The 27614-nt window shown below is 40.1% G+C and overlaps 7 pseudogenes across 7 annotated transcripts; all 7 read left to right on the top strand.

Moving 5' to 3' along the window:
• The first annotated feature begins 687 nt into the window (after positions 1-687).
• LOC311342184 (trace amine-associated receptor 1 pseudogene) lies at positions 688-1662 on the top strand (annotated as a pseudogene). Its single transcript has one exon. The product of its transcript is annotated as a trace amine-associated receptor 1 pseudogene (transcript).
• Positions 1663-4324: 2662 nt separating this feature from the next.
• LOC311342185 (trace amine-associated receptor 1 pseudogene) lies at positions 4325-5224 on the top strand (annotated as a pseudogene). The gene has a single exon. The product of its transcript is annotated as a trace amine-associated receptor 1 pseudogene (transcript).
• A 2115-nt stretch (positions 5225-7339) lies between these two features.
• LOC311342166 (trace amine-associated receptor 1 pseudogene) lies at positions 7340-8323 on the top strand (annotated as a pseudogene). Its single transcript has one exon. The product of its transcript is annotated as a trace amine-associated receptor 1 pseudogene (transcript).
• Positions 8324-10227: 1904 nt separating this feature from the next.
• LOC311342179 (trace amine-associated receptor 1 pseudogene) lies at positions 10228-11211 on the top strand (annotated as a pseudogene). Its single transcript has one exon. The product of its transcript is annotated as a trace amine-associated receptor 1 pseudogene (transcript).
• Positions 11212-13594: 2383 nt separating this feature from the next.
• Positions 13595-14578, top strand: LOC311342169 (trace amine-associated receptor 1 pseudogene; annotated as a pseudogene). The gene has a single exon. The product of its transcript is annotated as a trace amine-associated receptor 1 pseudogene (transcript).
• A 3738-nt stretch (positions 14579-18316) lies between these two features.
• LOC311342183 (trace amine-associated receptor 1 pseudogene) lies at positions 18317-19300 on the top strand (annotated as a pseudogene). The gene has a single exon. The product of its transcript is annotated as a trace amine-associated receptor 1 pseudogene (transcript).
• Positions 19301-21683: 2383 nt separating this feature from the next.
• On the top strand, positions 21684-22667 carry LOC311342170 (trace amine-associated receptor 1 pseudogene; annotated as a pseudogene). The gene has a single exon. The product of its transcript is annotated as a trace amine-associated receptor 1 pseudogene (transcript).
• Positions 22668-27614: the final 4947 nt, after the last annotated feature.

A 27614-nucleotide genomic window follows, 5' to 3' on the forward strand; every position in this document is an offset into this window, starting at 1 on the left:
TATTATCTTTGTGTGCCAACATAATTTATTTTACAATAAGAATTGTGAATTTATTATGAATATGAATGAACTTATTCTATTTTCAGCAGTAAACTTAATTAAACATGCAAGGAATGGTAAGACTTGATAGGATTAGAAATGCAGTTATTCTATGGTTGAACAACCAACAACAGGAATACAAGATATTTAGCTTTTAAGTAGTTTGTCATGTTATAGTTGTTACAGTATATGGCATGACGTTTTTGCTCTCTGAATGAGGAATATTTAGCAACTTGCATAAACATATATGTTGGGTGGGAATCTGCTTATGATTACTTGTTGTCATGACTGAATGCAATGCAATGTTCCATATCAATCATAAGGCCTGCATTTAACAACATAAGTAATGAGTGTCGACTGTCAACTCAAAATCCTCTATTGATTTGGATGTCAGATGAAATTACACAACCCTCATGATATCATATCAAATGTGCTATCATGGTCAGAATGGTAAAACAGCTCTATCACAAAGACCTGACCTAATTTACCTAGCTCAGTCTCTCCCTGACTCTTCCCTTCCACTTGTCCTCCTCTCTCTCTCTCTCTCTCTCTCTCTCTCTCTCTCTCTCTCTCTCTCTCTCTCTCTCTCTCTCTCTCTCTCTATCTCTCTCTCTCTCTCTCTTCCCCCCCCCCCCCCCCCCCAGGTCAATGGAGCCGGAGTTCTGCTACGGGAATGGCTCTTGTGTGAAGACAGTCTACCCTGTCACTGTCCGCGTCACCCTCTACTTGGTCCTGGGCTCTGCGGTGGTCCTCACGGTGCTGGGGAACCTCTTTGTGATCGTGGCCATCGCTCACTTCAAGCAACTCCACACGCCCACCAACTACCTGACCCTCTCCCTGGCCGTAACCGACCTCCTCCTGGGGGTAATGGTCATGTTCCCCGGCATGATTCGCTCTGTCGAGACCTGCTGGTTCTTCGGGGATATGTTATGCAAGCTTTTCATTAGCTCAGACGTCTTGCTGTGCACCGCGTCCATCTTGAACCTGTCCTTTATATCCATCGACCGTTATTATGCCGTGTGCCACCCTCTGCTCTACCCCCGTAAGATAACGGTTCACACAGCAGTCATCATGATCCTGGTCACGTGGTGTGTCTCAGCTGTGGTCGGCTTCGGGATGATCTTCCTAAAGCTGAATATTTTGGGAATAGAGGAGTTCTACTATAACAACGTGGTGTGCGAAGGCGGTTGCGTTTTGTTTACTACTGGGGTGGCCAGCACACTCTCTGCCATTATCTCCTTCTACATCCCCGGTGTCATCATGCTGGGCATCTACCTGAAGATCTACATGGTGGCCCAGAGACAAGTACGCACCACAGGCCTACAGAACACCAGCTCCTCTAAGCACCAGAGGAAAGCCACCAAAACGCTGGCCATCATCATGGGCGTGTTTCTGTCACTCTGGATACCGTTTTTCCTCTGTTACATCATCGACCCCTACATCGGCTACTCGGTTCCACCGGTGTTGTTCGACACATTCGTGTGGCTGGGGTATCTCAATTCCACCATCAACCCGTTGGTGTATGCCTTCTTCTACAGTTGGTTCAGGAAGGCTTTTCAAATTATCGTTTCTGGTCGCATCTTTCGGTCGGACATGTCGGACACAAAACTGTTCTCAGAGTGACAGTGGTTCCATGTTGAGGCCTCCCAGAAGATGTGGGGCCATGAAAAGAAAGCCTTATCAACCGATGGGAGGAAATTCTAATTAATTTGTTTATAAATGATTATTGTTTGGCCCATTAAATCTGTTCAGTCATTAAAATAAAAATATATAATTTCTTATTTCTTATTCTTAATTTCTGTTATTGAGTTTCTGTCTATCAGCAATGTCTGCTGTTGGGAAGTTTTGCTCTGAATTGTCGTTTCTTGAGGAAATTCCTGGTGTTGATCCTTGTTGTGTCTTTTCAAATGCTTAATTAAGTGTGTAGTGTTAAACCGACCAACAGCACTGCCACCCCTGAATCATTTGCGTTCCAATTTATTCCGTCTCAAGGTTGTAATACTTCCACACTGCTGACATGACCATTCTACAGGTAGCTCTCACGTGGTGAATCTCATTCTCACACAACTAATTGGCTACTAATATACCCTGCATGTATCGGATCAGATTTTCTGTGTTTCCAGCGTTCTGGGCCAGTATCTGCCCAATCCCGATGCTGTGTATTGGGACAGGACATCCCTAGTTCATATAAAATCAATAATGTGGCATGATTCACTCAAGTCCACTCTCTTTAACTGCAGAAACCTCCAGAAAAGTGGAAAACATGAATGACGGTGGACTTCAAATACTTTAATTGGTCTACGGCTACATGTGAATGTTGCTCTTAAGTGACAAAATATGAATAAAATCTGGGAATAAATCTATGGAAGATCAGAATGTGTCTTACTCTTCCCTACATTTCCATTCAAACTATACATTTTCATTTGAAACCATAATCTTACGCTAATGGGCTTGTTATTTTGTTTGACATTGTACATAATAAACCAAGGCAACATTTTCCTTTGAGCTAGGTAAAAAAAAAGGATAAGTATGAATTTAATAAAGTAATAAAAATACAGCGACCAAATGGTGTAGGCGTTATGTGTCTCTTTCTCTCATATCTTGCCCTCAACATTGTCCAGGTTGCCATTTACAGCCCTTTCCCCAGAGATTGTTATTGCATCTGGCCACATAGTCTAGGGAAATGGCCCAGTCAGAACAGAGGCTGACTGTTTTGACCCTGACGCCATCTCGAAAAGATAACTGATATAAAGCACATCCTGCTTGTATCCACTGAGTATACCTCTCCAGCTGACGGAGGTAAGCCCCCACATAAGGGTTTATCAAACTTTAAACTACTTACTCCCCAGGTTAAATTTAATACATAAGAGTAATGGAAAGGGTTATTAAATAATATCTATCTTTACTTAAAAATGTGGTGATGTTCCTTAAATATTACAGGTTGTGTGGGTATTGTATTGATTTTATTTGTGTGTAACAATATCTTAATTGTTCTACCATTTTAGTTATTTTTGTATTATGAATAACCCTACTCAACTGGATTTTCTTTTAAGAAGTACATTTGAATAGGTGTCCTGCTAAAACAACTCATTATACTGGCAAATTATGTTAAAGTGCAGGGACTGTAAAGACAGTGGACAGGATAAGCAGAGACAGGGCAGTTTTTCTATGGTTTAGCAAAAAATGTTGTGCCACGATCTTTAATTCGAAACAACTGACAGAAATATAGTTAACTTAGCGCCAATATAGGATATGATGTTCTAGTAATTTATGGATAAGGATTGTGGCATGAATTTTTTCACTCTGCATGAGGAATATTTAGCAACTTAAGTAAGCACATTTGTTGGGTGTGAACAGCCTGAAAATTGCATGTTGTCATGACTGAATACAATACAATGTGCCAGATATTATAAACAGTCAATCATTCCTTTCATTTTTCGCTGTCATTTATCAATGGCAAAAACAAAAACATTGTATTATTTGTAATATAATATATGTCTATGAAAGCTTTTCATTATAATTAAATGGATCCTTTGTAATTCATGCTTCATAATGTACTATGACTATGACTTTTATACATGTAGATTGTTCATTGTACTGTAAACTAGGAACTGACAGTTTACTAATCAGCATCATGGAATGGATAGGGCTATGAAGAGATCCTACTGTACCACATTGTGACTCATCAACATGATCATTTAACAAGGTGATACAAGCTTAGGTGAAGGTCTGCACTTATCAACATAATAATGTATTGTATATTGTAAACACTGGCAAAGCTCTGTCAAATCCTATATTGAATATGATGGAAGACAAAATTACACAACTCTCATAATATCATTATTAAATGCGCTCGTTACAAAGCCAATTGCTACATGCCACCTAGGTCGCTCCAACACCCCACCTGAGTGACTTTTATTGGGCTCCTCCAGACAAGACATAAATGGCCTGGTGCTCCATGTATGAGCTCTCTTTCCGAGTGTGTGTGTGTGTGTGTGTGTGATGGCTGGGCTTACCTGTGCACACTGATTACTCAATGTGCAACAGGTGTGCAGCCCCACCCAGCCCAATCATCCCATCATGCCCAATCACACTTGGGCAGGCCAGCTGTTCATCATCTATCATCATCTGAATTGTATACCGTATATGTGTATATGTAATATATGTATTTTTGCCTCAGGTCCGTTGCATATGGGTGCCTTAACCCCTCCCCCACCCTTCCCTTCCACTGCCTTTCCCTCACTCGCTTACCTCCTTACCCCTCCCCCTCCCCCATCCAAGGCCGATGGAGCCGGAGTTCTGCTACGGGAATGGCTCGTGTGTGAGGACGGTCTACCCTGTCACTGTCCGCGTCACCCTCTACTTGGTCCTGGGGTCTGCGGTGGTCCTCACGGTGCTGGGGAACCTCTTTGTGATCGTGGCCATCGCTCACTTCAAGCAACTCCACACGCCCACCAACTACCTGACCCTCTCCCTGGCCGTGTCCGACTTCCTGCTGGGGGTTCTGGTCATGTTCCCTGGAATGATTGAGTCCGTCGAGAACTGCTGGTACTTCGGGGAGATGTTTTGCAAGCTCTACAACAGCTCCACTGTCTTGCTGTGTACCGCGTCCATCTTGAACCTGTCCTTTATATCCATCGACCGTTATTATGCCGTGTGCCACCCTCTGCTCTACCCCCGTAAGATAACGGTCCACACGGCAGTCGTCATGATCCTGGTCACATGGTGTGTCTCAGCTGTGGTTGGCTTTGGGATGTTCTTTCGGAAGATGAATATATCAGGAATTGTCTCCTTCTACATCCCCGGGGTCATCATGCTGGGCATCTACCTGAAGATCTTCATGGTGGCCCAGAGACAAGTGCGCACCATAGGCCTACAGAACACCAGCTCCTCCAAGGTGGACAAGCACCAGAGGAAAGCCACCAAAACACTGGCCATCATCATGGGGGTGTTTCTGTCATTCTGGGCGCCATTTTTCATCCTTAACATCATCGACCCCTACATCGGCTACTCGGTTCCACCGGTGTTGTTCGACACATTCGTGTGGCTGGGGTATCTCAATTCCACCGTCAACCCGTTGGTGTATGCCTTCTTCTACAGTTGGTTCAGGAAGGCTTTCCAAATTATCGTTTCTGGTCGCATCTTTCGGTCGGACATGGCGGACACTAAACTGTTCACAGAGTGACAGTGATTTCATGTCGGAACAAGAAGACAGGGGCCATGATAAGAAAGGCTCATACACTGATGGGTGGAAGTTCAAATTTAGTAAAAAAAAAAATTCCCCATCATAACTTAATTCATATAAATTCCTAGATTTTTCATTCATTTCATTCAACTCCTATACCTAAATTTCATGAAATGTAGGTACTGTGAACCATGCAGTGTATATTTACTTTGTGTGCAGTATCACAAATTCTGAAAATGGTATGGTCCCACAAAATGTTGCAATATGTGTTATTAGTAAATGCTCCACGTGAAGCTCCTAAGATGGCGCAATTTGATTGGTTCGCTATCTCGGGATATTGGGCAATATCCCATGAATGAGATCTTAAATTCGGGATATTGTTTTCGGTCGTCTCGTCACGCTAATAAAAACCAAAAAAACGCAAATAAAAACCAATAAATCCTGGCAAAAAGTGTTATCTAAAGAAAAAATCACCCCTATCTGCCCCATCTCCTTTTATTATATCTCCCTCACAACATTCAATCCATGCCGTTTTCTTTTGTGATGCTCACAAATATGACAGCAAAATATAAATATATAATTGTGTGTGTGTGTGTGTGTTTTATTTTTTTGCTTGTAATACAATTCATTCTGGCCAATCATTTTGTTTACCAAGCATCTTCAGATAATGTGTAGACAGAATTCTTATGGGAAACTTTCACAAGCAATAGCAACTTCATATATCTGTTCATTTAAAATGACTTCTGTGGTAGGGTTTGATGAAACATACAAATTTAGAAAATAAATCATATTTCTTTAATAAAAAATACTTATGCAAAAATGTGTGGTCCTTATGTCTCTCTTTCTCAACACATCCTGCCCCTCAACATGTTCATGTTGCCATTAAGGGCTCTTTGCTTAGAGATTGTTGTTGCATCCGGCCACAGAGTCCAGGGAAATGGACCAGTCAGAGCAGTGGCTGACTGTTTTCACTGTGTCGTCATCTTGAAATTACAATATATATATAATGCCCATTCTGCTAGTATCCACTGAGTATACCTCTTCACCTGAGGTAATCCCACCTATGATGTTCCTTACATAGGACAGGTTTTAGGTAAAGTATTGATTTTATTTTTTTGAGACATAATTATTTAAACAATTTGTAAAATGGTTGTATTATGAAGAACCAAATTATTTTTGAAAATACATGCATATTAAGTATATTTAATTTTATATTTTAAAGCATTTTCACAACTCAAATTATTGCTGTCGTGAATGGATGCAATACAATGCGCCAGATATTATCAATCATTGGTAATTTCTCACTGAACAATGGAAAAAACTAATGCATTGTATTATTTCTAGTCTATAACAGCACCTCCTGATAAACTACTTGATGATTGTACATGGGCTCTACATTTATGAATAGAAACAAAACTAACGTGTAAACTAAGTGACAGTTAACTAATGACTGCATCATGGAATGGGTGGACTATGAAGGGATCCTGCTGTATTGATTGATTGATTGAAATTCTTTACTGACACATGTGCAAAGGGAAGCATACACCTCAGGTCAAAAGGATAACACAAAAAAAGCCCATGGGCTTATCTCCACTGTGGTCTCTTGTACAACATTGTGAAACATAAACATCATTGACTAATTTACAAATGCCATGAGGTGGAAATTATGAAAATTTGATGAAGGCCTGCATTCAGCAAAATTAAAATGTAAGGTATATTCTAAACTTTAGCAAAGCTGTGAAATCCATGATTGATTATGATGACAGAGAAATTACATAACTCTCATAATATTATTATTAAACGCGCTATCATCATCTGAATTGTATTCCAGCTCTATGACACATGATGTTTCTGCACTTGATTCAAATGTCTAATCTATGTTTTGCCTCAGGTCCTTTGCATATGGATGCCCAAATCCCTCAATCCTCCCTGTCTTTTTCAGATAGCAGAAGAAAGAATGACCTCATTTACTAGAACCCTGTCTCTGCCCAGCCCTTCCCTTCCATTCCCTTTCCCTCAATCGCTTACTCCCGCCCTCCTTTCCTCCCTCCCTCTCTCCCCCCCCCCTCTCTCCCCCCCCCTCTCTCCCCCCCCCCTCTCCCCGCTCCCAGGCCGATGGAGCCGGAGTTCTGCTACGGGAATGGCTCTTGTGTGAGGACAGTCTACCCTGTCACTGTCCGCGTCACCCTCTACTTGGTCCTGGGGTCTGCGGTGGTCCTCACGGTGCTGGGGAACCTCTTTGTGATCGTGGCCATCGCTCACTTCAAGCAACTCCACACGCCCACCAACTACCTGATCCTCTCCCTGGCCGTGTCCGACCTCCTCCTGGGGGTTCTGGTCATGTTCCCCGGAATGGTCCATTCTGTCGAGACCTGCTGGTACTTTGGGGAGATGTTATGCAAGCTATTCACCAGCTCTGACATCCTGCTGTGTACCGCGTCCATCTTAAACCTGTCCTTTATATCCATCGACCGCTATTATGCCGTGTGCCACCCTCTTCTCTACCCCCGTAAGATAACGGTTCACACAGCAGTCATCATGATCCTGGTCACATGGTGTGTCTCTGCTGTGGTCGGCTTCGGGATGATCTTCCTCAAGCTGAATATTATGGGAATGGAGGAGTTCTACTATAACAACGTGGCGTGTGAAGGAGGGTGTGTTATGTTGACGACTGGGGTGTCTGGCACACTGTCGGCCATAATCGCCTTCTACCTCCCCGGGGTCATCATGCTGGGCATCTACCTGAAGATCTACATGGTGGCCCAGAGACAGGTGCGCACCATAGGCCTACAGAACACCAGCTCCTCCAAGGTGGACAAGCACCAGAGGAAAGCCACCCAAACGCTGGCCATCATCATGGGCGTGTTTCTGTCCTTCTGGGCGCCGTTTTTCCTCTGTTTCATAATTGACCCCCACATTGGCTACTCCGTTCCGCCCTCCTTGTTCAACACATTTGTGTGGCTGGGGTATCTCAATTCAACCATCAACCCGTTGGTGTACGCCTTCTTTTACAGCTGGTTCAGGAAAGCTTTTCAAATTATCATTTCTGGTCGTATCTTTCGGTCTGACATGTCGGACACAAAATTGTTTGTAGAGTGACAGTGGTTTCATGTTGAGGCCTCCCAGAAGATGTGGAGCCATGTCAAAAAAAAGGCATGATGGTTGGAATGGTTGGAAATTGAAAGAAATCATGAATATGTTCCTGATTATATCAGTTCATACATCCTTTTAGAATACTTTATTTTACGTCATGGAATACTTCAATGAATCACAAAATACTGATATTAAATGTGGTATTATTCATCCTGGTGGTACTCTAACTGTGAAAGTCACTAAACATTGTTTCTATATAAAATAAATACATACATATATAATGGTGTTCTTCAAATACTTTAATTGGTCCATGGCTAAATTTGCTAAATAAACCAATGCAACTTGTAGTATGAAATTAAAGTATGAAATTAAACAGAAATTAAATTCAACAAAAATTATTACAATAAAAACCTGCACCAAAAATGTGTGGTCCTTAAGTCTCTAATCCGTTCACATGTTGCCCCTCAACATTGTCCATGTTGCCATTCACAGCCCCTTCCTCAGAGGTTGTTATTGCATCAAGCAGCATAGTCCAGGGAAATGGCCCAGTCAGGGCAGTGGCTGACTGTTTTGACCCTGACGCCATCTTGAAATGACAATATATATAAAGCCCATCCTGCTAGTTGCCACTGAGTTTACCTCTTCAGCTGACTGAGGTAAGCCCACTTAGCGCTTTATCACACTTTATCACACTACTTACTCACCAAGATAATTTAGATAAATAAGAGTAATGAAAATGGTTATTAAATAATATTTGTATCTTTACTACATTTTTGGTGGTGTTCCTTAACTATAACAGGTTGTATAGGTAAAGTATTAATATAATTTGTGGTGACTTCTTTATTTTTATACCATTCAAATTACTTTTGTGTTATGAATAACCCTACTCTTTTTGCTTTGATTTTCAGTAGTATATTTGTATGGATATCCTGCTAAAACAATTCATATTACTGGCGATATCAAAAATGCAGGAGCTGTAAAGACAGTGGATAGGATAAGCAGAGACAAAGCAGTTATTCTGTGGTTTAACACACATCAACATAAATACAGTCCATTCAACTCTTTAAGTAGTATGTCATGTTGTAGACATGCATTTTTATTCTTCATTCAAAGAGCAAACAAAGCCATGCCACAATCTTAATCATAAACAACTGCAATATGATTATAGTTCTTAAGTAGTATGTGATGTTGTAATTGGAAATTGGAAAATTGCATGTTGTCATGACTGAATACAATACGATGTTCCATGTATTATTAACAGCAAATCATTGCTGCTATTATTTGCTGTAAATTTTCACTGAACAATGGCAGAAACAAATACATTGTATTATTTGATATAGTATAGTTGGTATAGTCTGTGAAAGCTTTTCCTGATCAAATACTTGTAGATTGTACTTGGGCTCTGTATTCATGAATAGAAACAAAACTAACATGTAAGCACACAGATGCTTCAGACATAATTCACCACAACTGTCAGGTTTGGCAGTTACCTAGGGAGGAGCTCATGAGCCTTGCCTTTAAGACGCCTGTGGCGATGACTCGCTGGAGAGGAAGTCGTAGCGTGTGTTTGTATTGACGTTTTTTGTTTGTGTATATAAGACACAGTGAAGCAGCTTTGGCTCTTGCTGTAACCCTATTCATTTGGCATTCCTTTTTATTTATGTACACCTGCTTCACTATCATCATCTGAATTGTTGTATGTTGTTCTATGACACGTCTCATGTATGATTTTGCCTCAGGTCCTTTACATATGGGTGCCTCCCCCTCAACCCCCCTCCCTCCAACTATGTTTGTACATCATTGATGAAATAATGTCTCTTTCAGGCAGCGGAAACAATGACCCTTATTAACAAAAACCCTGTCTCTCCCCCACACATCTCTTCCCCTCCCTCCCCCTCCCTTGCAGGTCAATGGAGCCGGAGTTCTGTTACGGGAATGGCTCTTGTGTGAGGACAGTCTACCCCGTTGGCGTGCGTGCCATTCTCTACTTGGGCCTTGGGTCTGCGGTGGTCCTCACGGTGCTGGGGAACCTCTTTGTGATCGTGGCCATTGCTTACTTCAATCAACTCCACACACCCACTAACTACCTGACTCTCTCCCTGGCCATGTCAGACCTCCTCCTGGGGGTTCTGGTCATGTTCCCTGGCATGATTCAATCCATTGAAACCTGCTGGTACTTTGGGGACATGTTATGCCAGCTCTTCAAAAGCTCAGACATCTTGCTGTGTACTGCTTCTATATTGAACCTGTCCTTTATATCCATCGACCGCTATTATGCCGTGTGCCACCCTCTGCTCTACCCCCGTAAGATAACGGTTCACACAGCAGTCATCATGATCCTGGTCACATGGTGTGTCTCTGCTGTGGTCGGCTTCGGGATGATCTTCCTTGAGCTGAATATTTTGGGAATGGAGGAGTTCTACCATAACAATGTGGCGTGTGAAGGAGGGTGTGTTATGATGACGACTGGGGTGGCCAGCACCGTTGCGTCTATGTTCTCCTTCTACATCCCCGGGGTCATCATGCTGGGCATCTACCTGAAGATCTACATGGTGGCCAAGAGACAAGTGCGCAGCACAGGCCTACAGAACACCATCTCCTCCAAGGTGGACAAGCACCAGAGGAAAGCCACCAAAACGCTGGCCTTCATCATGGGCGTCTTTCTGTCCTTCTGGACGCCGTTTTTCCTCTGTTTCATAATCGACCCCCTCATTGGCTACTCCATTCCACCCGCCGTGTTCAACACACTCGTGTGGCTGGGGTATCTCAATTCCACCGTCAACCCGTTGGTGTATGCCTTCTTCTACAGTTGGTTCAGGAAGGCTTTTCAAATTTTCGTTTCTGGGAGCATCTTTCGGTCGGACATGTCGGACACAAAACTGTTCTCAGAGTGACAGTGGTTCCATGTTGAGGCCTCCCAGAAGATGTGGGGCCATGACAAAAAAAAGGCTTATCAACTGATGGGAGGAAATTCAAAAAATTCCAAATGTTTTCCCCATTATGTTTATTCATCATTAAAATTACAATTTTATTTTTCATGAAACCAAAAATTACCAAATCCTGATATTTATTGTGGTATAATTTTTACCGTTGGTATTATTGATCTCTGGCTCTAAAAGTCAGTACACGTTGATTCAATCTACGATAAAATTGTTCACACTAATTTAAAATGTAATTGGTGTGGAGTTGACCATGCAATGTATGGGTACTCTGCTTGCTTTGTTACAAAGTGTGACAATGGTATGATACCACAAAATTAAGCAAAATGTCTGATAAGATGTACCCAAAGCACTGCATGGACAGGAATATGAAAAAATCCCTCAAAAAAAAAAATATTCTATGGTAGAACAGAATACAAAATAGAAGAAGCACAATACAGCCATTTAATGCAATATATCCAACACATTGTCCTCCATTATAACAAGTCCAAGGCAGATTATGTCAATATATATTAAAGATTTAAGTTTGTATAAAAAAAGTCCTCCCTCACAACAGTGAATCTATGCTAGTTGTTTTGATTTGCTGTGTTCTTCAAATACTTGAATTGGTCCATGTCTAAATTTACTAAATAAACCAAGACAACTTGATCTCTTGAGGTTAGTAAAAAAAAAAAGTAGATAAGTATGAAATTCAACAGAAAATAAATTCAACAAAAAATATTACTATAATATAATATTAATATAAACCTGCACCAAAAATGTGTGGTCCTTATGTCTCTAATCCATACACATGTTGCCCCTCAACATTGTCCATGTTGCCATTCACAGCCCCTCCTCAGAGGTTTTATTGCATCAAGCAGCATAGTCCAGGGAAATGGCCCAGTCAGGGCAGTGGCTGACTGTTTTGACCCTGACGCCATCTTGAAATGACAATATATATAAAGCCCATCCTGCTAGCAGCCACTGAGTTGACCTCTTCAGCTGACTGGGGTAAGACCACATAATGCTTTATCACACCTTAAACTTCTTACTTACCAAGATAAATTTGATAAATAAGAGTAATGTAAATGGTTATTAAATAATGTGTGTATCTTTACTAAATATTTGGTGGTGTTCCTTAACTATAACAGGTTGTGTAGGTAAAGTATTAATATTATTTGTGGTGACTTCTTTATTTTTATACTATTCAAATTACTTTTGTGTTATGAATAACCCTACTCTTTCTGATTTTCTTTTCAGAAGTATATTTGAATGGACATCCTGCTAAAACAATTCATAATACTGGCAATATCAAAAATGCAGGGCCTGTAAAGACAGTGGATAGGATAAGCAGAGACAAAGCAGTTATTCTGTGGTTTAACACACAGCAACAGAAATACAGTCCATTCAACTCTTAAGTAGTAGGTCATGTTGTAGACATGCATTTTTATTCCCCATTCAGAGAGCAAACAAAGCCATGCCACAATCTTAATTATAAACAACTGCAATATGATTATAGTTAACTAAGCTATTAAGTAGAATGTGATGTTGTAATTGTCTATGAAAAAGAATTGTGGCATGACTTTGTTTTACTCTCTGAATAAATAATATTTAGGAACTCAAGTAAGCACATATGTTGGATGTGAACAGCCGGAAAATTGCATGTTGTCATGACTGAATACAATACGATGTTCCATGTATTATTAACAGCCAATCATTGCTGTTATTGTTTGCTGTAATTTTCACTGAACAATGGCAGAAACAAATACATTGTATTATTTGATATAGTATAGTTGGTATAGTCTGTGAAAGCTATTCCTGATCAAATCTTGTAGATTGTACTTGGGCTCTGTATTCATGAATAGAAACAAAACTAACATGTAAGCACACAGATGCTTCAGACATAATTCACCACAACTGTCAGGTTTGGCAGTTATCTAGGGAGGAGCTCATGAGCCTTGCCTTTAAGACGCCTGTGGCGATGACTCGCTGGAGAGGAAGTCGTAGCGTGTGTTTGTATTGACGTTTTTTGTTTGTGTATATAAGACACAGTGAAGCAGCTTTGGCTCTTGCTGTAACCCCATTCATTTGGCATTCCTTTTTATTCATATAAACCTGCTTCACTATCATCTTCTGAATTGTTGTATGTTGTTTTATGACACATGTGTCATGTATGATTTTGCCTCAGGTCCTTTACATATGGGTGCCTCCCCCTCAACCCCCGTCCCTCCAACTATATTTGTACATCATTGATGAAATAATGTCTCTTTCAGGCAGTGGAAACAATGACCCTTATTAACAAAAACCCTGTCTCTCCCCCACACATCTCTTCCCCTCCCTCCCCCTCCCTCGCAGGTCAATGGAGCCGGAGTTCTGCTACGGGAATGGCTCGTGTGTGAGGACGGTCTACCCTGTCACTGTCCGCGTCACCCTCTACTTGGGCCTGGGGTCTGCGGTGGTCCTCACGGTGCTGGGGAACCTCTTTGTGATCGTGGCCATCGCTCACTTCAATCAACTCCACACGCCCACTAACTACCTGATCCTCTCCCTGGCCGTGTCCGACCTCCTCCTGTCGGTGCTGGTCATGTTCCCTGGCATGATTCAGTTAATTGAAACCTGCTGGTACTTTGGGGACATGTTATGCCAGCTCTTCAAAAGCTCAGACATCTTGCTGTGTGCTGCTTCCATATTGAACCTGTCCTTTATATCCATCGACCGTTATTATGCCGTGTGCCACCCTCTGCTCTACCCCCGTAAGATAACGGTTCACACGGCAGTCATCATGATCCTGGTCACATGGTGTGTCTCTGCTGTGGTCGGCTTCGGGATGATCTTCCTTGAGCTGAATATTATGGGAATGGAGGAGTTCTACCATAACAATGTGGCGTGTGAAGGACGGTGTGTTATGATGACGACTGGGGTGGCCAGCACCGTCGCGTCTATGCTCACCTTCTACGTCCCCGGGGTCATCATGCTGGGCATCTACCTGAAGATCTATGTGGTGGCCCAGAGACAAATGCGCACCACAGGCCTACAGAACACCAGCTCCTCCAAGGTGGACAAGCACCAGAGGAAAGCCACCAAAACGCTGGCCATCATCATGGGCGTGTTTCTGTCCTTCTGGACGCCGTTTTTCCTCTGTTTCATAATCGACCCCCTCATTGGCTACTCCATTCCACCCGCCGTGTTCAACACACTCGTGTGGCTGGGGTATCTCAATTCCACCGTCAACCCGTTGGTGTATGCCTTCTTCTACAGTTGGTTCAGGAAGGCTTTTCAAATTATCGTTTCTGGGAGCATCTTTCGGTCGGACATGTCGGACACAAAACTGTTCTCAGAGTGACAGTGGTTCCATGTTGAGGCCTCCCAGAAGATGTGGGGCCATGACAAAAAAAAGGCTTATCAACTGATGGGAGGAAATTCAAAAAATTCCAAATGTTTTCCCCATTATGTTTATTCATCATTAAAATTACAATTTTATTTTTCATCAAACCAAAAATGACCAAATCCTGATATTTATTGTGGTATAATTTTTACCGTTGGTATTATCGATCTCTGGCTCTAAAAGTCAGTACACGTTGATTCAATCTACAATAAAAAGGTTCACACTAATTTCAAATGTATTGGTGTGGAGTTGACCATGCAATGTATGGGTACTCTGCGTGCTTTGTTACAAAGTGTGACAATGGTATGATACCACAAAATTAAGCAAAATGTCTGATAAGATGTACCCAAAGCACTGCAAGTACAGGTATGTGAAAAAATCCCCCCAAAAAATCTTCTATGGTAGAACAGAATGCAAAATAGAAGAAGCACAATACAGCCATTTAATGCAATATATCCAACACGTTGTCCTCCATTATAACAAGTCCATGGCAGATTATGTCAATATATATTAAAGATTTAAGTTTGTATAAAAAAAACTCCTCCCTCACAACAGTGAATCTATGCTAGTTGTTTTGATTTGTGGTCTGAATGAATGAATGTCACAAGAATATAAAATAACTAAAATGTACAAACTCATGAGCTACAATTAATCCACATGTTCTAGACCAAGGGTCAGCAACCTTTTCAACATGTAGTGCCAGTTGGACATTTTCTTGTTAATGAGTGTGCCTTAAGGAACAATATATTAAATATTAAGCTGAATTATGACACAGCGACCAAAAACATTTCCAGAAGACCTGGAATTGTATTATTTCCATATAGTCCACAATCATGCATCAACATTTTAAAGTTTTGTTGTTGTTATATTTGCAACATGGGCTTACAAATTATAATTACATATATCCCATCTTAAAATACTGCTTTCAGAAACTCAAAAATATATTTGCACTGTGAGAAATGTAAAAACAGACATTATATGAGAATGATGGAAACATCCACATCAATATCTTTAAGACATGTACAGCTTTGTAAAAAAAAACATGTGAAGGCCATGCATACAGGCCACTTGCAACAATCTTTTAAATATTTTCTTCTCTATTACTCACAACATAGGTTTAAAAACGATTTAATTGATCCGAATTCAGAACACTGCTTTCAGTAACTCATTTAAACATATTTGCACTGGGAGGAAATGCCCAAAAGTGAATAAAGTCCAAAACAAATCGGTAGTAATGATTACACTGCCGCATTGTAGCGGTGAAAATTATTATAATTTTTTTTTTTTTTTGCAAGTGTGCCAATGATTATGCGTCCGCGTGCCAGTGGTGGCACGCGTGCCTAAGGTTGCCGACCCCTGTTCTAGACTATATTGTATGACAAAGGTGTGTGTGAGTATGTGTGGATGACAACAATTGATTGTGAGACACTTAAAAAGCATTTGGTTTAATGGATCATGGTCATGGGGAGACACACTTGCAGCATAAACCGAGCAACTTCAGAGACACAATGGATATAATTTATTATTTTTTGGAAACCTTCCAAAGCAATAGTACCATCATGTATCTGCCCGATACCGATGCCGTGGATCAGAACGGGACGTCTCTAGTCATATAAAATAAATAATGTGCCATGGTTCCATCAAGTCCACTAATTATCCCCAGAAACCTCCAAAAAGTGAAACACATATATAATGGTGTTCTTCAAATACTTGAATTGGTCCATGTCTAAATTTACTAAATAAACCAAGGCAACTTGATCTCTTGAGGTTGGTAAAAAAAAAAATATATATATATATATATATATATAAAAGTATGAAATTAAACAAATTAAATTCAACAAAAAATATTACTATATTATAATATTAATATTAACCTGCACCAAAAATGTGTGGTCCTTATGTCTCTAATCCATACACATGTTGCCCCTCAACATTGTCCATGTTGCCATTCACAGCCCCTTCCTCAGAGGTTTTATTGCATCAAGCAGCATAGTCCAGGGAAATGGCCCAGTCAGGGCAGTGGCTGACTGTTTTGACCCTGACGCCATCTTGAAATGACAATATATATAAAGCCCATCCTGCTAGTAGCCACTGAGTTTACCTCTTAAGCTGACTGGGGTAAGACCACATAATGCTTTATCACACTTTAAACTTCTTACTTACCAAGATAAATTTGATAAATAAGAGTAATGTAAATGGTTATTAAATAATGTGTGTATATTTACTAAATATTTGGTGGTGTTCCTTAACTATAACAGGTTGTGTAGGTAAAGTATTAATATTATTTGTGGTGACTTCTTTATTTTTATACGATTCAAATTACTTTTGTGTTATGAATAACCCTACTCTTTCTGATTTTCTTTTCAGAAGTATATTTGAATGGACATCCTGCTAAAACAATTCATAATACTGGCAATATCAAAAATGCAGGGCCTGTAAAGACAGTGGATAGGATAAGCAGAGACAAAGCAGTTATTCTGTGGTTTAACACACAGCAACAGAAATACAGTCCATTCAACTCTTAAGTAGTAGGTCATGTTGTAGACATGCATTTTTATTCCCCATTCAGAGAGCAAACAAAGCCATGCCACAATCTTAATTATAAACAACTGCAATATGATTATAGTTAACTAAGCTATTAAGTAGAATGTGATGTTGTAATTGTCTATGAAAAGGAATTGTGGCATGACTTTGTTTTACTCTCTGAATAAATAATATTTAGCAACTCAAGTAAGCACATATGTTGGATGTGAACAGCCGGAAAATTGCATGTTGTCATGACTGAATACAATACGATGTTCCATGTATTATTAACAGCCAATCATTGCTGTTATTATTTGCTGTAATTTTCACTTAACAATGGCAGAAACAAATACATTGTATTATTTTATATAGTATAGTTGGTATAGTCTGTGGAAGCTTTTCCTGATCAAATACTTGTAGATTGTACTTGGGCTCTGTATTCATGAATAGAAACAGAACGAACATGTAAACTAAGCAGTGACCGTTTACTAATGTTTGCGTCTGGTATGGATTGAAGAGATCCTGCTGTACCACATTTTGACACAAACATGATTGACTCATTTAACAAGAGGGCCCCAAAGGGGAAATGATACAAGCTTAGGTGTGTGCCTGCATTCAGAAATCTAAGAATGTATTTCCTATTGTAAACGCTGACAAAGCTCTGCCTCTATTGATTATGATGGCAGACGAAATTACACAACTCTCATAATGTTATTAAATGCGCTTATTATGGTGAGCAAGCACACAGATGCTTCAGACATAATTCACCACAACTGTCAGGTTTGGCAGTTACCTAGGGAGGAGCTCATGAGCTCTGCCTTTAAGACGCCTGTGGCGATGACTCGCTGGAGAGGAAGTCGTACTGTGGGTTTGAGTATTTGTGTATATAAGACACAGTAAAGCAGCTTTGGCTCTTGCTGCAACCCCATTCTTTGGCATTCATTTTATTTATATAGAGTCGCTTCACTTAGTTCACTATCATCATCTGAATTCTTGTATGTTGTTCTATCTTGTTGTATGCCTCTCCCTCAACCCCCGTCCCTCCAACTATATTTGTACATCATTGATGAAATAATGTCTCTTTCAGGCAGTGGAAACAATGACCCTTATTAACAAAAACCCTGTTCTTCCCCACACATCTCTTCCCCTCCCTCCCCCTCCCCTCGCAGGTCAATGGAGCCGGAGTTCTGCTACGGGAATGGCTCTTGTGTGAGGACGGTCTACCCTGTCACTGTCCGCGTCACCCTCTACTTGGGCCTGGGGTCTGCGGTGGTCCTCACGGTGCTGGGGAACCTCTTTGTGATCGTGGCCATCGCTCACTTCAATCAACTCCACACGCCCACTAACTACCTGATCCTCTCCCTGGCCGTGTCCGACCTCCTCCTGTCGGTGCTGGTCATGTTCCCTGGCATGATTCAGTTAATTGAAACCTGCTGGTACTTTGGGGACATGTTATGCAAGCTCTTCAAAAGCTCAGACATCTTGCTGTGTGCTGCTTCCATATTGAACCTGTCCTTTATATCCATCGACCGCTATTATGCCGTGTGCCACCCTCTGCTCTACCCTCGTAAGATAACGGTTCACACGGCAGTCATCATGATCCTGGTCACATGGTGTGTCTCTGCTATAGTCGGCTTCGGGATGATCTTCCTTGAGCTGAATATTATGGGAATGGAGGAGTTCTACCATAACAATGTGGCGTGTGAAGGAGGGTGTGTTATGATGACGACTGGGGTGGCCAGCACCGTCGCATCTATGCTCTCCTTCTACATCCCCGGGGTCATCATGCTGGGCATCTACCTGAAGATCTATGAGGTGGCCAAGAGACAAGTGCGCAGCACAGGCCTACAGAACACCAGCTCCTCCAAGGTGGACAGGCACCAGAGGAAAGCCACCAAAACACTGGCCTTCATCATGGGCGCCTTTCTGTCCTCCTGGACGCCGTTTTTCCTCTGTTTCATAATCGACCCCCTCATTGGCTACTCCATTCCACCCGCCGTGTTCAACACACTCGTGTGGCTGGGGTATCTCAATTCCACCGTCAACCCGTTGGTGTATGCCTTCTTCTACAGTTGGTTCAGGAAGGCTTTTCAAATTATCGTTTCTGGGAGCATCTTTCGGTCGGACATGTCGGACACAAAACTGTTCTCAGAGTGACAGTGGTTCCATGTTGAGGCCTCCCAGAAGATGTGGGGCCATGACAAAAAAAAGGCTTATCAACTGATGGGAGGAAATTCAAAAAATTCCAAATGTTTTCCCCATTATGTTTATTCATCATTAAAATTACAATTTTATTTTTCATGAAACCAAAAATTACCAAATCCTGATATTTATTGTGGTATAATTTTTACCGTTGGTATTATTGATCTCTGGCTCTAAAAGTCAGTACACGTTGATTCAATCTACGATAAAATTGTTCACACTAATTAAAAATGTAATTGGTGTGGAGTTGACCATGCAATGTATGGGTACTCTGCTTGCTTTGTTACAAAGTGTGACAATGGTATGATACCACAAAATTAAGCAAAATGTCTGATAAGATGTACCCAAAGCACTGCATGGACAGGAATATGAAAAAATCCCTCAAAAAAAAAAAATATTCTATGGTAGAACAGAATACAAAATAGAAGAAGCACAATACAGCCATTTAATGCAATATATCCAACACATTGTCCTCCATTATAACAAGTCCAAGGCAGATTATGTCAATATATATTAAAGATTTAAGTTTGTATAAAAAAAGTCCTCCCTCACAACAGTGAATCTATGCTAGTTGTTTTGATTTGCTGTGTTCTTCAAATACTTGAATTGGTCCATGTCTAAATTTACTAAATAAACCAAGACAACTTGATCTCTTGAGGTTAGTAAAAAAAAAAGTAGATAAGTATGAAATTCAACAGAAAATAAATTCAACAAAAAATATTACTGTAATATAATATTAATATAAACCTGCACCAAAAATGTGTGGTCCTTATGTCTCTAATCCATACACATGTTGCCCCTCAACATTGTCCATGTTGCCATTCACAGCCCCTCCTCAGAGGTTTTATTGCATCAAGCAGCATAGTCCAGGGAAATGGCCCAGTCAGGGCAGTGGCTGACTGTTTTGACCCTGACGCCATCTTGAAATGACAATATATATAAAGCCCATCCTGCTAGCAGCCACTGAGTTGACCTCTTCAGCTGACTGGGGTAAGACCACATAATGCTTTATCACACCTTAAACTTCTTACTTACCAAGATAAATTTGATAAATAAGAGTAATGTAAATGGTTATTAAATAATGTGTGTATCTTTACTAAATATTTGGTGGTGTTCCTTAACTATAACAGGTTGTGTAGGTAAAGTATTAATATTATTTGTGGTGACTTCTTTATTTTTATACTATTCAAATTACTTTTGTGTTATGAATAACCCTACTCTTTCTGATTTTCTTTTCAGAAGTATATTTGAATGGACATCCTGCTAAAACAATTCATAATACTGGCAATATCAACAATGCAGGGCCTGTAAAGACAGTGGATAGGATAAGCAGAGACAAAGCAGTTATTCTGTGGTTTAACACACAGCAACAGAAATACAGTCCATTCAACTCTTAAGTAGTAGGTCATGTTGTAGACATGCATTTTTATTCCCCATTCAGAGAGCAAACAAAGCCATGCCACAATCTTAATTATAAACAACTGCAATATGATTATAGTTAACTAAGCTATTAAGTAGAATGTGATGTTGTAATTGTCTATGAAAAAGAATTGTGGCATGACTTTGTTTTACTCTCTGAATAAATAATATTTAGGAACTCAAGTAAGCACATATGTTGGATGTGAACAGCCGGAAAATTGCATGTTGTCATGACTGAATACAATACGATGTTCCATGTATTATTAACAGCCAATCATTGCTGTTATTGTTTGCTGTAATTTTCACTGAACAATGGCAGAAACAAATACATTGTATTATTTGATATAGTATAGTTGGTATAGTCTGTGAAAGCTATTCCTGATCAAATCTTGTAGATTGTACTTGGGCTCTGTATTCATGAATAGAAACAAAACTAACATGTAAGCACACAGATGCTTCAGACATAATTCACCACAACTGTCAGGTTTGGCAGTTATCTAGGGAGGAGCTCATGAGCGCTGCCTATAAGAACCCTGTGTCGATGACTCGCTGGAGAGGAAGTCGTACCGTGTGTTTGTATTGATGTTTTTTGTTAGTGTATATAAGACACAGTAAAGCAGCTTTGGCTCTTGCTGTAACCCCATTCATTTGGCATTCCTTTTTATTTATGTACACCTGCTTCACTATCATCATCTGAATTGTTGTATGTTGTTCTATGACACATGTGTCATGTATGATTTTGCCTCAGGTCCTTTACATATGGGTGCCTCCCCCTCAACCCCCGTCCCTCCAACTATATTTGTACATCATTGATGAAATAATGTCTCTTTCAGGCAGTGGAAACAATGACCCTTATTAACAAAAACCCTGTCTCTTCCCCACACTTCTCTTCCCCTCCCTCCCCCTCCCTCGCAGGTCAATGGAGCCGGAGTTCTGCTACGGGAATGGCTCTTGTGTGAGGACGGTCTACCCTGTCACTGTCCGCGTCACCCTCTACTTGGGCCTGGGGTCTGCGGTGGTCCTCACGGTGCTGGGGAACCTCTTTGTGATCGTGGCCATCGCTCACTTCAATCAACTCCACACACCCACTAACTACCTGATCCTCTCCCTGGCCGTGTCCGACCTCCTCCTGTCGGTGCTGGTCATGTTCCCTGGCATGATTCAGTTAATTGAAACCTGCTGGTACTTTGGGGACATGTTATGCCAGCTCTTCAAAAGCTCAGACATCTTGCTGTGTGCTGCTTCCATATTGAACCTGTCCTTTATATCCATCGACCGTTATTATGCCGTGTGCCACCCTCTGCTCTACCCCCGTAAGATAACGGTTCACACGGCAGTCATCATGATCCTGGTCACATGGTGTGTCTCTGCTGTGGTCGGCTTCGGGATGATCTTCCTTGAGCTGAATATTATGGGAATGGAGGAGTTCTACCATAACAATGTGGCGTGTGAAGGACGGTGTGTTATGATGACGACTGGGGTGGCCAGCACCGTCGCATCTATGCTCACCTTCTACGTCCCCGGGGTCATCATGCTGGGCATCTACCTGAAGATCTACATGGTGGCCCAGAGACAAATGCGCACCACAGGCCTACAGAACACCAGCTCCTCCAAGGTGGACAAGCACCAGAGGAAAGCCACCAAAACGCTGGCCATCATCATGGGCGTGTTTCTGTCCTTCTGGACGCCGTTTTTCCTCTGTTTCATAATCGACCCCCTCATTGGCTACTCCATTCCACCCGCCGTGTTCAACACACTCGTGTGGCTGGGGTATCTCAATTCCACCGTCAACCCGTTGGTGTATGCCTTCTTCTACAGTTGGTTCAGGAAGGCTTTTCAAATTATCGTTTCTGGGAGCATCTTTCGGTCGGACATGTCGGACACAAAACTGTTCTCAGAGTGACAGTGGTTCCATGTTGAGGCCTCCCAGAAGATGTGGGGCCATGAAAAAAAAGCCTTATCAACTGATGGGAGGAAATTAAAAAAATTCCAAATGTTTTCCCCATTATGTTTATTCATCATTAAAATTACAATTTTATTTTTCATGAAACCACAAATGACCAAATCCTGATATTTATTATGGTATCATTTTTACCGTTGGTATTATTTATCTCTGGCTCTAAAAGTCAGTACACGTTGATTCAATCTACAATAAAAAGGTTCACACTAATTTAAAATGTAATTGGTGTGGAGTTGACCATGCAATGTATGGGTACTCTGCGTGCTTTGTTACAAAGTGTGACAATGGTATGATACCACAAAATTAAGCAAAATGTCTGATAAGATGTACCCAAAGCACTGCAAGTACAGGTATGTGAAAAAATCCCCCCAAAAAACTTCTATTTTTTTGACTGCCTAGCAATAGACATATTGCAAATAGTTAACAACTCTCTCCAATCAGGCACTTTCCCAAAAGCCTTAAAAACTGCAGTTATCAAACCCCTTTTAAAAAAGCGGAGCCTAGATGCCTCTATTTTTAACAACTACAGACCAATATCAAATCTACCCTTCATAAGTAAAATCATTGAGAAAGTTGTCCTCCAGCAACTTAGTGACTTCCTGGCATCAACTGGTTGCTATGACACCTTCCAATCCGGATTTCGACTTTGTTTCAGAATCAACAAACGTGACATGTGGAGTCCCACAAGGTCTTAGGACCCTCTCTATTCAACATCTACATGCTCCCACTAGGGCAAATCATGCAAAATAACAATATTGACCATCACTGCTATGCTGATGACACGCAAATCTATGTATCTCTATCACCAAATGACTTTCAGCCCATAGATCTGTTGTGCCAGTGCATTGAGCAAGTCAAAGACTGGATGTGCCAAAAATTTCCTTCAACTAAATGAGGACAAAACCGAGATAATTGTATTTGGTGCTAAAACCGAAAGGCTTAAAGTTACCCAACACCTTCACTCTCTGTCCCTGAAAACTTCAATCAAAGCCAGAAATCTAGGGGTTATCATGGATTCAGATTTACATTTCGACAGTCACATCAAATCAGTTACAAAATCTGCATATTATCACCTTAAAAACGTAGCAAAACTTAGAGGGCACATGTCTACCGAAGACTTACAAACACTTGTACATGCCTTTATCACTAGCAAGCTTGATTACTGCAATGGTCTCCTTACAGGTCTCCCAAAAAAAACTCTAAGGCAACTACAGCTTGTTCAGAATGCTGCTGCTAGAGTTCTAACAAAGACCAAAAAATGTGAACATATTACACCAATTCTTAAATCATTACATTGGCTCCCTGTATGTCAGAGAATTGATTTTAAAATCATGTTGCTAACCTATAAATCCCTACATGGTTTAGGGCCAAAATATTTAACTGATATGCTTCCACTACATAAGTCTTCTAGACCACTAAGATCCTCTGAGACCAATCTGTTAATTATCCCCAGAGTCAACACGAAACATGGGGAAGCAGGATTTAGTTACTATGCAACAAATAGCTGGAATAAACTCCCTGAGGATTTAAGACTTGCCCCAACTCTGACAGCTTTTAAAACAAGACTGAAGACTTTTATGTTTGCTTTAGCTTTCTGCTAAATCTTAAATCTACAATGCTTCTATTTTTTTATTTTATTAGTAACTTTGCCTTTATTTTCTCACTTTCTAAAATGCATTTTTATTAACTCTGCCTTTCTAAAATGTTTTTTTTAACTTTGCCTTTATTTTCTATCTATTTTACTTTTTACTCATCTATTATTTTATTTTATTGTATGACAATGTTTATATGTGAAGCACTTTGAGTCTGCCTTCTGTATGAAAAGTGCTATATAAATAAAGTTGCCTTGCCTTGCCTTGCCTATGGTAGAACAGAATGCAAAATAGAAGAAGCACAATACAGCCATTTAATGCAATATATCCAACACGTTGTCCTCCATTATAACAAGTCCATGGCAGATTATGTCAATATATATTAAAGATTTAAGTTTGTATAAAAAAAACTCCTCCCTCACAACAGTGAATCTATGCTAGTTGTTTTGATTTGTGGTCTGAATGAATGAATGTCACAAAAATATAAAATAACTAAAATGTACAAACTCATGAGCTACAATTAATCCACATGTTCTAGACCAGGGGTCAGCAACCTTTTCAACATGTAGTGCCAGTTGGACATTTTCTTGTTAATGAGTGTGCCTTAAGGAACAATATATTAAATATTAAGCTGAATTATGACACAGCGACCAAAAACATTTCCAGAAGACCTGGAATTGTATTATTTCCATATAGTCCACAATCATGAATCAACATTTTAAAGTTTTGTTGTTGTTATATTTGCAACATGGGCTTACAAATTATAATTACATATATCCCATCTTAAAATACTGCTTTCAGAAACTCAAAAACATATTTGCACTGTGAGAAATGTAAAAACAGACATTATATGAGAATGATGGAAACATCCACATCAATATCTTTAAGACATGTACAGCTTTGTAAAAAAAACATGTGAAGGCCATGCATACAGGCCACTTGCAACAATCTTTTAAATATTTTCTTCTCTATTACTCACAACATAGGTTTAAAAACGATTTAATTGATCCGAATTCAGAACACTGCTTTCAGTAACTCATTTAAACATATTTGCACTGGGAGGAAATGCCCAAAACTGAATAAAGTGCAAAACAAATCGGTAGTAATGATTACACTGTAGCACATTGTAGCGGTGAAAATTAGTATAATTATTTTTGTGTGTTTTTGTGTGCCAATGATTATGCGTCCACGTGCCAGTGGTGGCACGCGTGCCTAGGGTTGCCGACCCCTGTTCTAGACTATATTGTATGACAAAGGTGTGTGTGAGTATGTGTGGATGACAACAATTGATTGTAAGACACTTAAAAAGCATTTGGTTTAATGGATCATGGTCATGGGGAGACACACTTGCAGCATAAACCGAGCAACTTGAGAGACACAATGGATATAATTTATTATTTTTTGGAAACCTTCCAAAGCAATAGTACCATCATGTATCTGCCCGATACCGATGCCGTGGATCAGAACGGGACGTCTCTAGTCATATAAAATAAATAATGTGCCATGGTTCCATCAAGTCCACTAATTATCCCCAGAAACCTCCAAAAAAGTGAAACACATATATAATGGTGTTCTTCAAATACTTGAATTGGTCCATGTCTAAATTTACTAAATAAACCAAGGCAACTTGATCTCTTGAGGTTGGTAAAAAAAATTAAAAAAAAGAATATATATATATATATATATAAGTATGAAATTAAACAAATTAAATTCAACAAAAAATATTACTATAATATAATATTAATATTAACCTGCACCAAAAATGTGTGGTCCTTATGTCTCTAATCCATACACATGATGCCCCTCAACATTGTCCATGTTGCCATTCACAGCCCCTTCCTCAGAGGTTTTATTGCATCAAGCAGCATAGTCCAGGGAAATGGCCCAGTCAGAGCAGTGGCTGACTGTTTTGACCCTGACGGCATCTTGAAATGACAATATATATAAAGCCCATCCTGCTAGCAGCCACTGAGTTGACCTCTTAAGCTGACTGAGGTAAGCCCACATAATGCTTTATCACACTTTAAACTTCTTACTTACCAAGATAAATTTGATAAATAAGAGTAATGTAAATGGTTATTAAATAATGTGTGTATATTTACTAAATATTTGGTGGTGTTCCTTAACTATAACAGGTTGTGTAGGTAAAGTAATAATATTATTTGTGGTGACTTCTTTATTTTTATACTACTTTATACTTCAAATTACTTTTGTGTTATGAATTACCCTAGTCTTTCTGATTTTCTTTTCAGAAGTATATTTGAATGGATATCCTGCTAAAACTACTCATATTACTGGCAATATCAAAAATGCAGGGCCTGTAAAGACAGTGGATAGGATAAGCAGAGACAAAGCAGTTATTCTGTGGTTTAACACACAGCAACAGAAATACAGTCCATTCAACTCTTAAGTAGTAGGTCATGTTGTAGACATGCATTTTTATTCCCCATTCAGAGAGCAAACAAAGCCATGCCACAATCTTAATTATAAACAACTGCAATATGATTATGGTTAACTAAGCTATTAAGTAGTATGTGATGTTGTAATTGTTCATGAAAAATAATTGTGGCATGACTTTTTTTTACTCTCTGAATAAATAATATTTAGATACTCATGTAAGCACATATGTTGGGTGTGAACAGCCGGAAAATTGCATGTTGTCATGACTGAATACAATACGATGTTCCATGTATTATTAACAGCCAATCATTGTTGTTATTATTTGTTGTAATTTTCACTGAACAATGGCAGAAACAAATACATTGTATTATTTGATATAGTATAGTTGGTATAGTCTGTGAAAGCTATTCCTGATCAAATCTTGTAGATTGTACTTGGGCTCTGTATTCATGAATAGAAACAAAACTAACATGTAAGCACACAGATGCTTCAGACATAATTCACCACAACTGTCAGGTTCGGCAGTTACCTAGGGAGGAGCTCATGAGCTCTGCCTTTAAGACGCCTGTGGCGATGACTCGCTGGAGAGGAAGTCGTACCGTGTGTTTGTATTGATGTTTTTTGTTAGTGTATATAAGACACAGTAAAGCAGCTTTGGCTCTTGCTGTAACCCCATTCATTTGGCATTCCTTTTTATTTATGTACACCTGCTTCACTATCATCATCTGAATTGTTGTATGTTGTTCTATGACACGTCTCATGTATGATTTTGCCTCAGGTCCTTTACATATGGGTGCCTCCCCCTCAACCCCCGTCCCTCCAACTATATTTGTACATCATTGATGAAATAATGTCTCTTTCAGGCAGCGGAAACAATGACCCTTATTAACAAAAACTC

Source organism: Micromesistius poutassou, assembly GCF_964030765.1.
Source record: "Micromesistius poutassou genome assembly, chromosome: 4".
Lineage (NCBI taxonomy): Eukaryota > Metazoa > Chordata > Actinopteri > Gadiformes > Gadidae > Micromesistius > Micromesistius poutassou.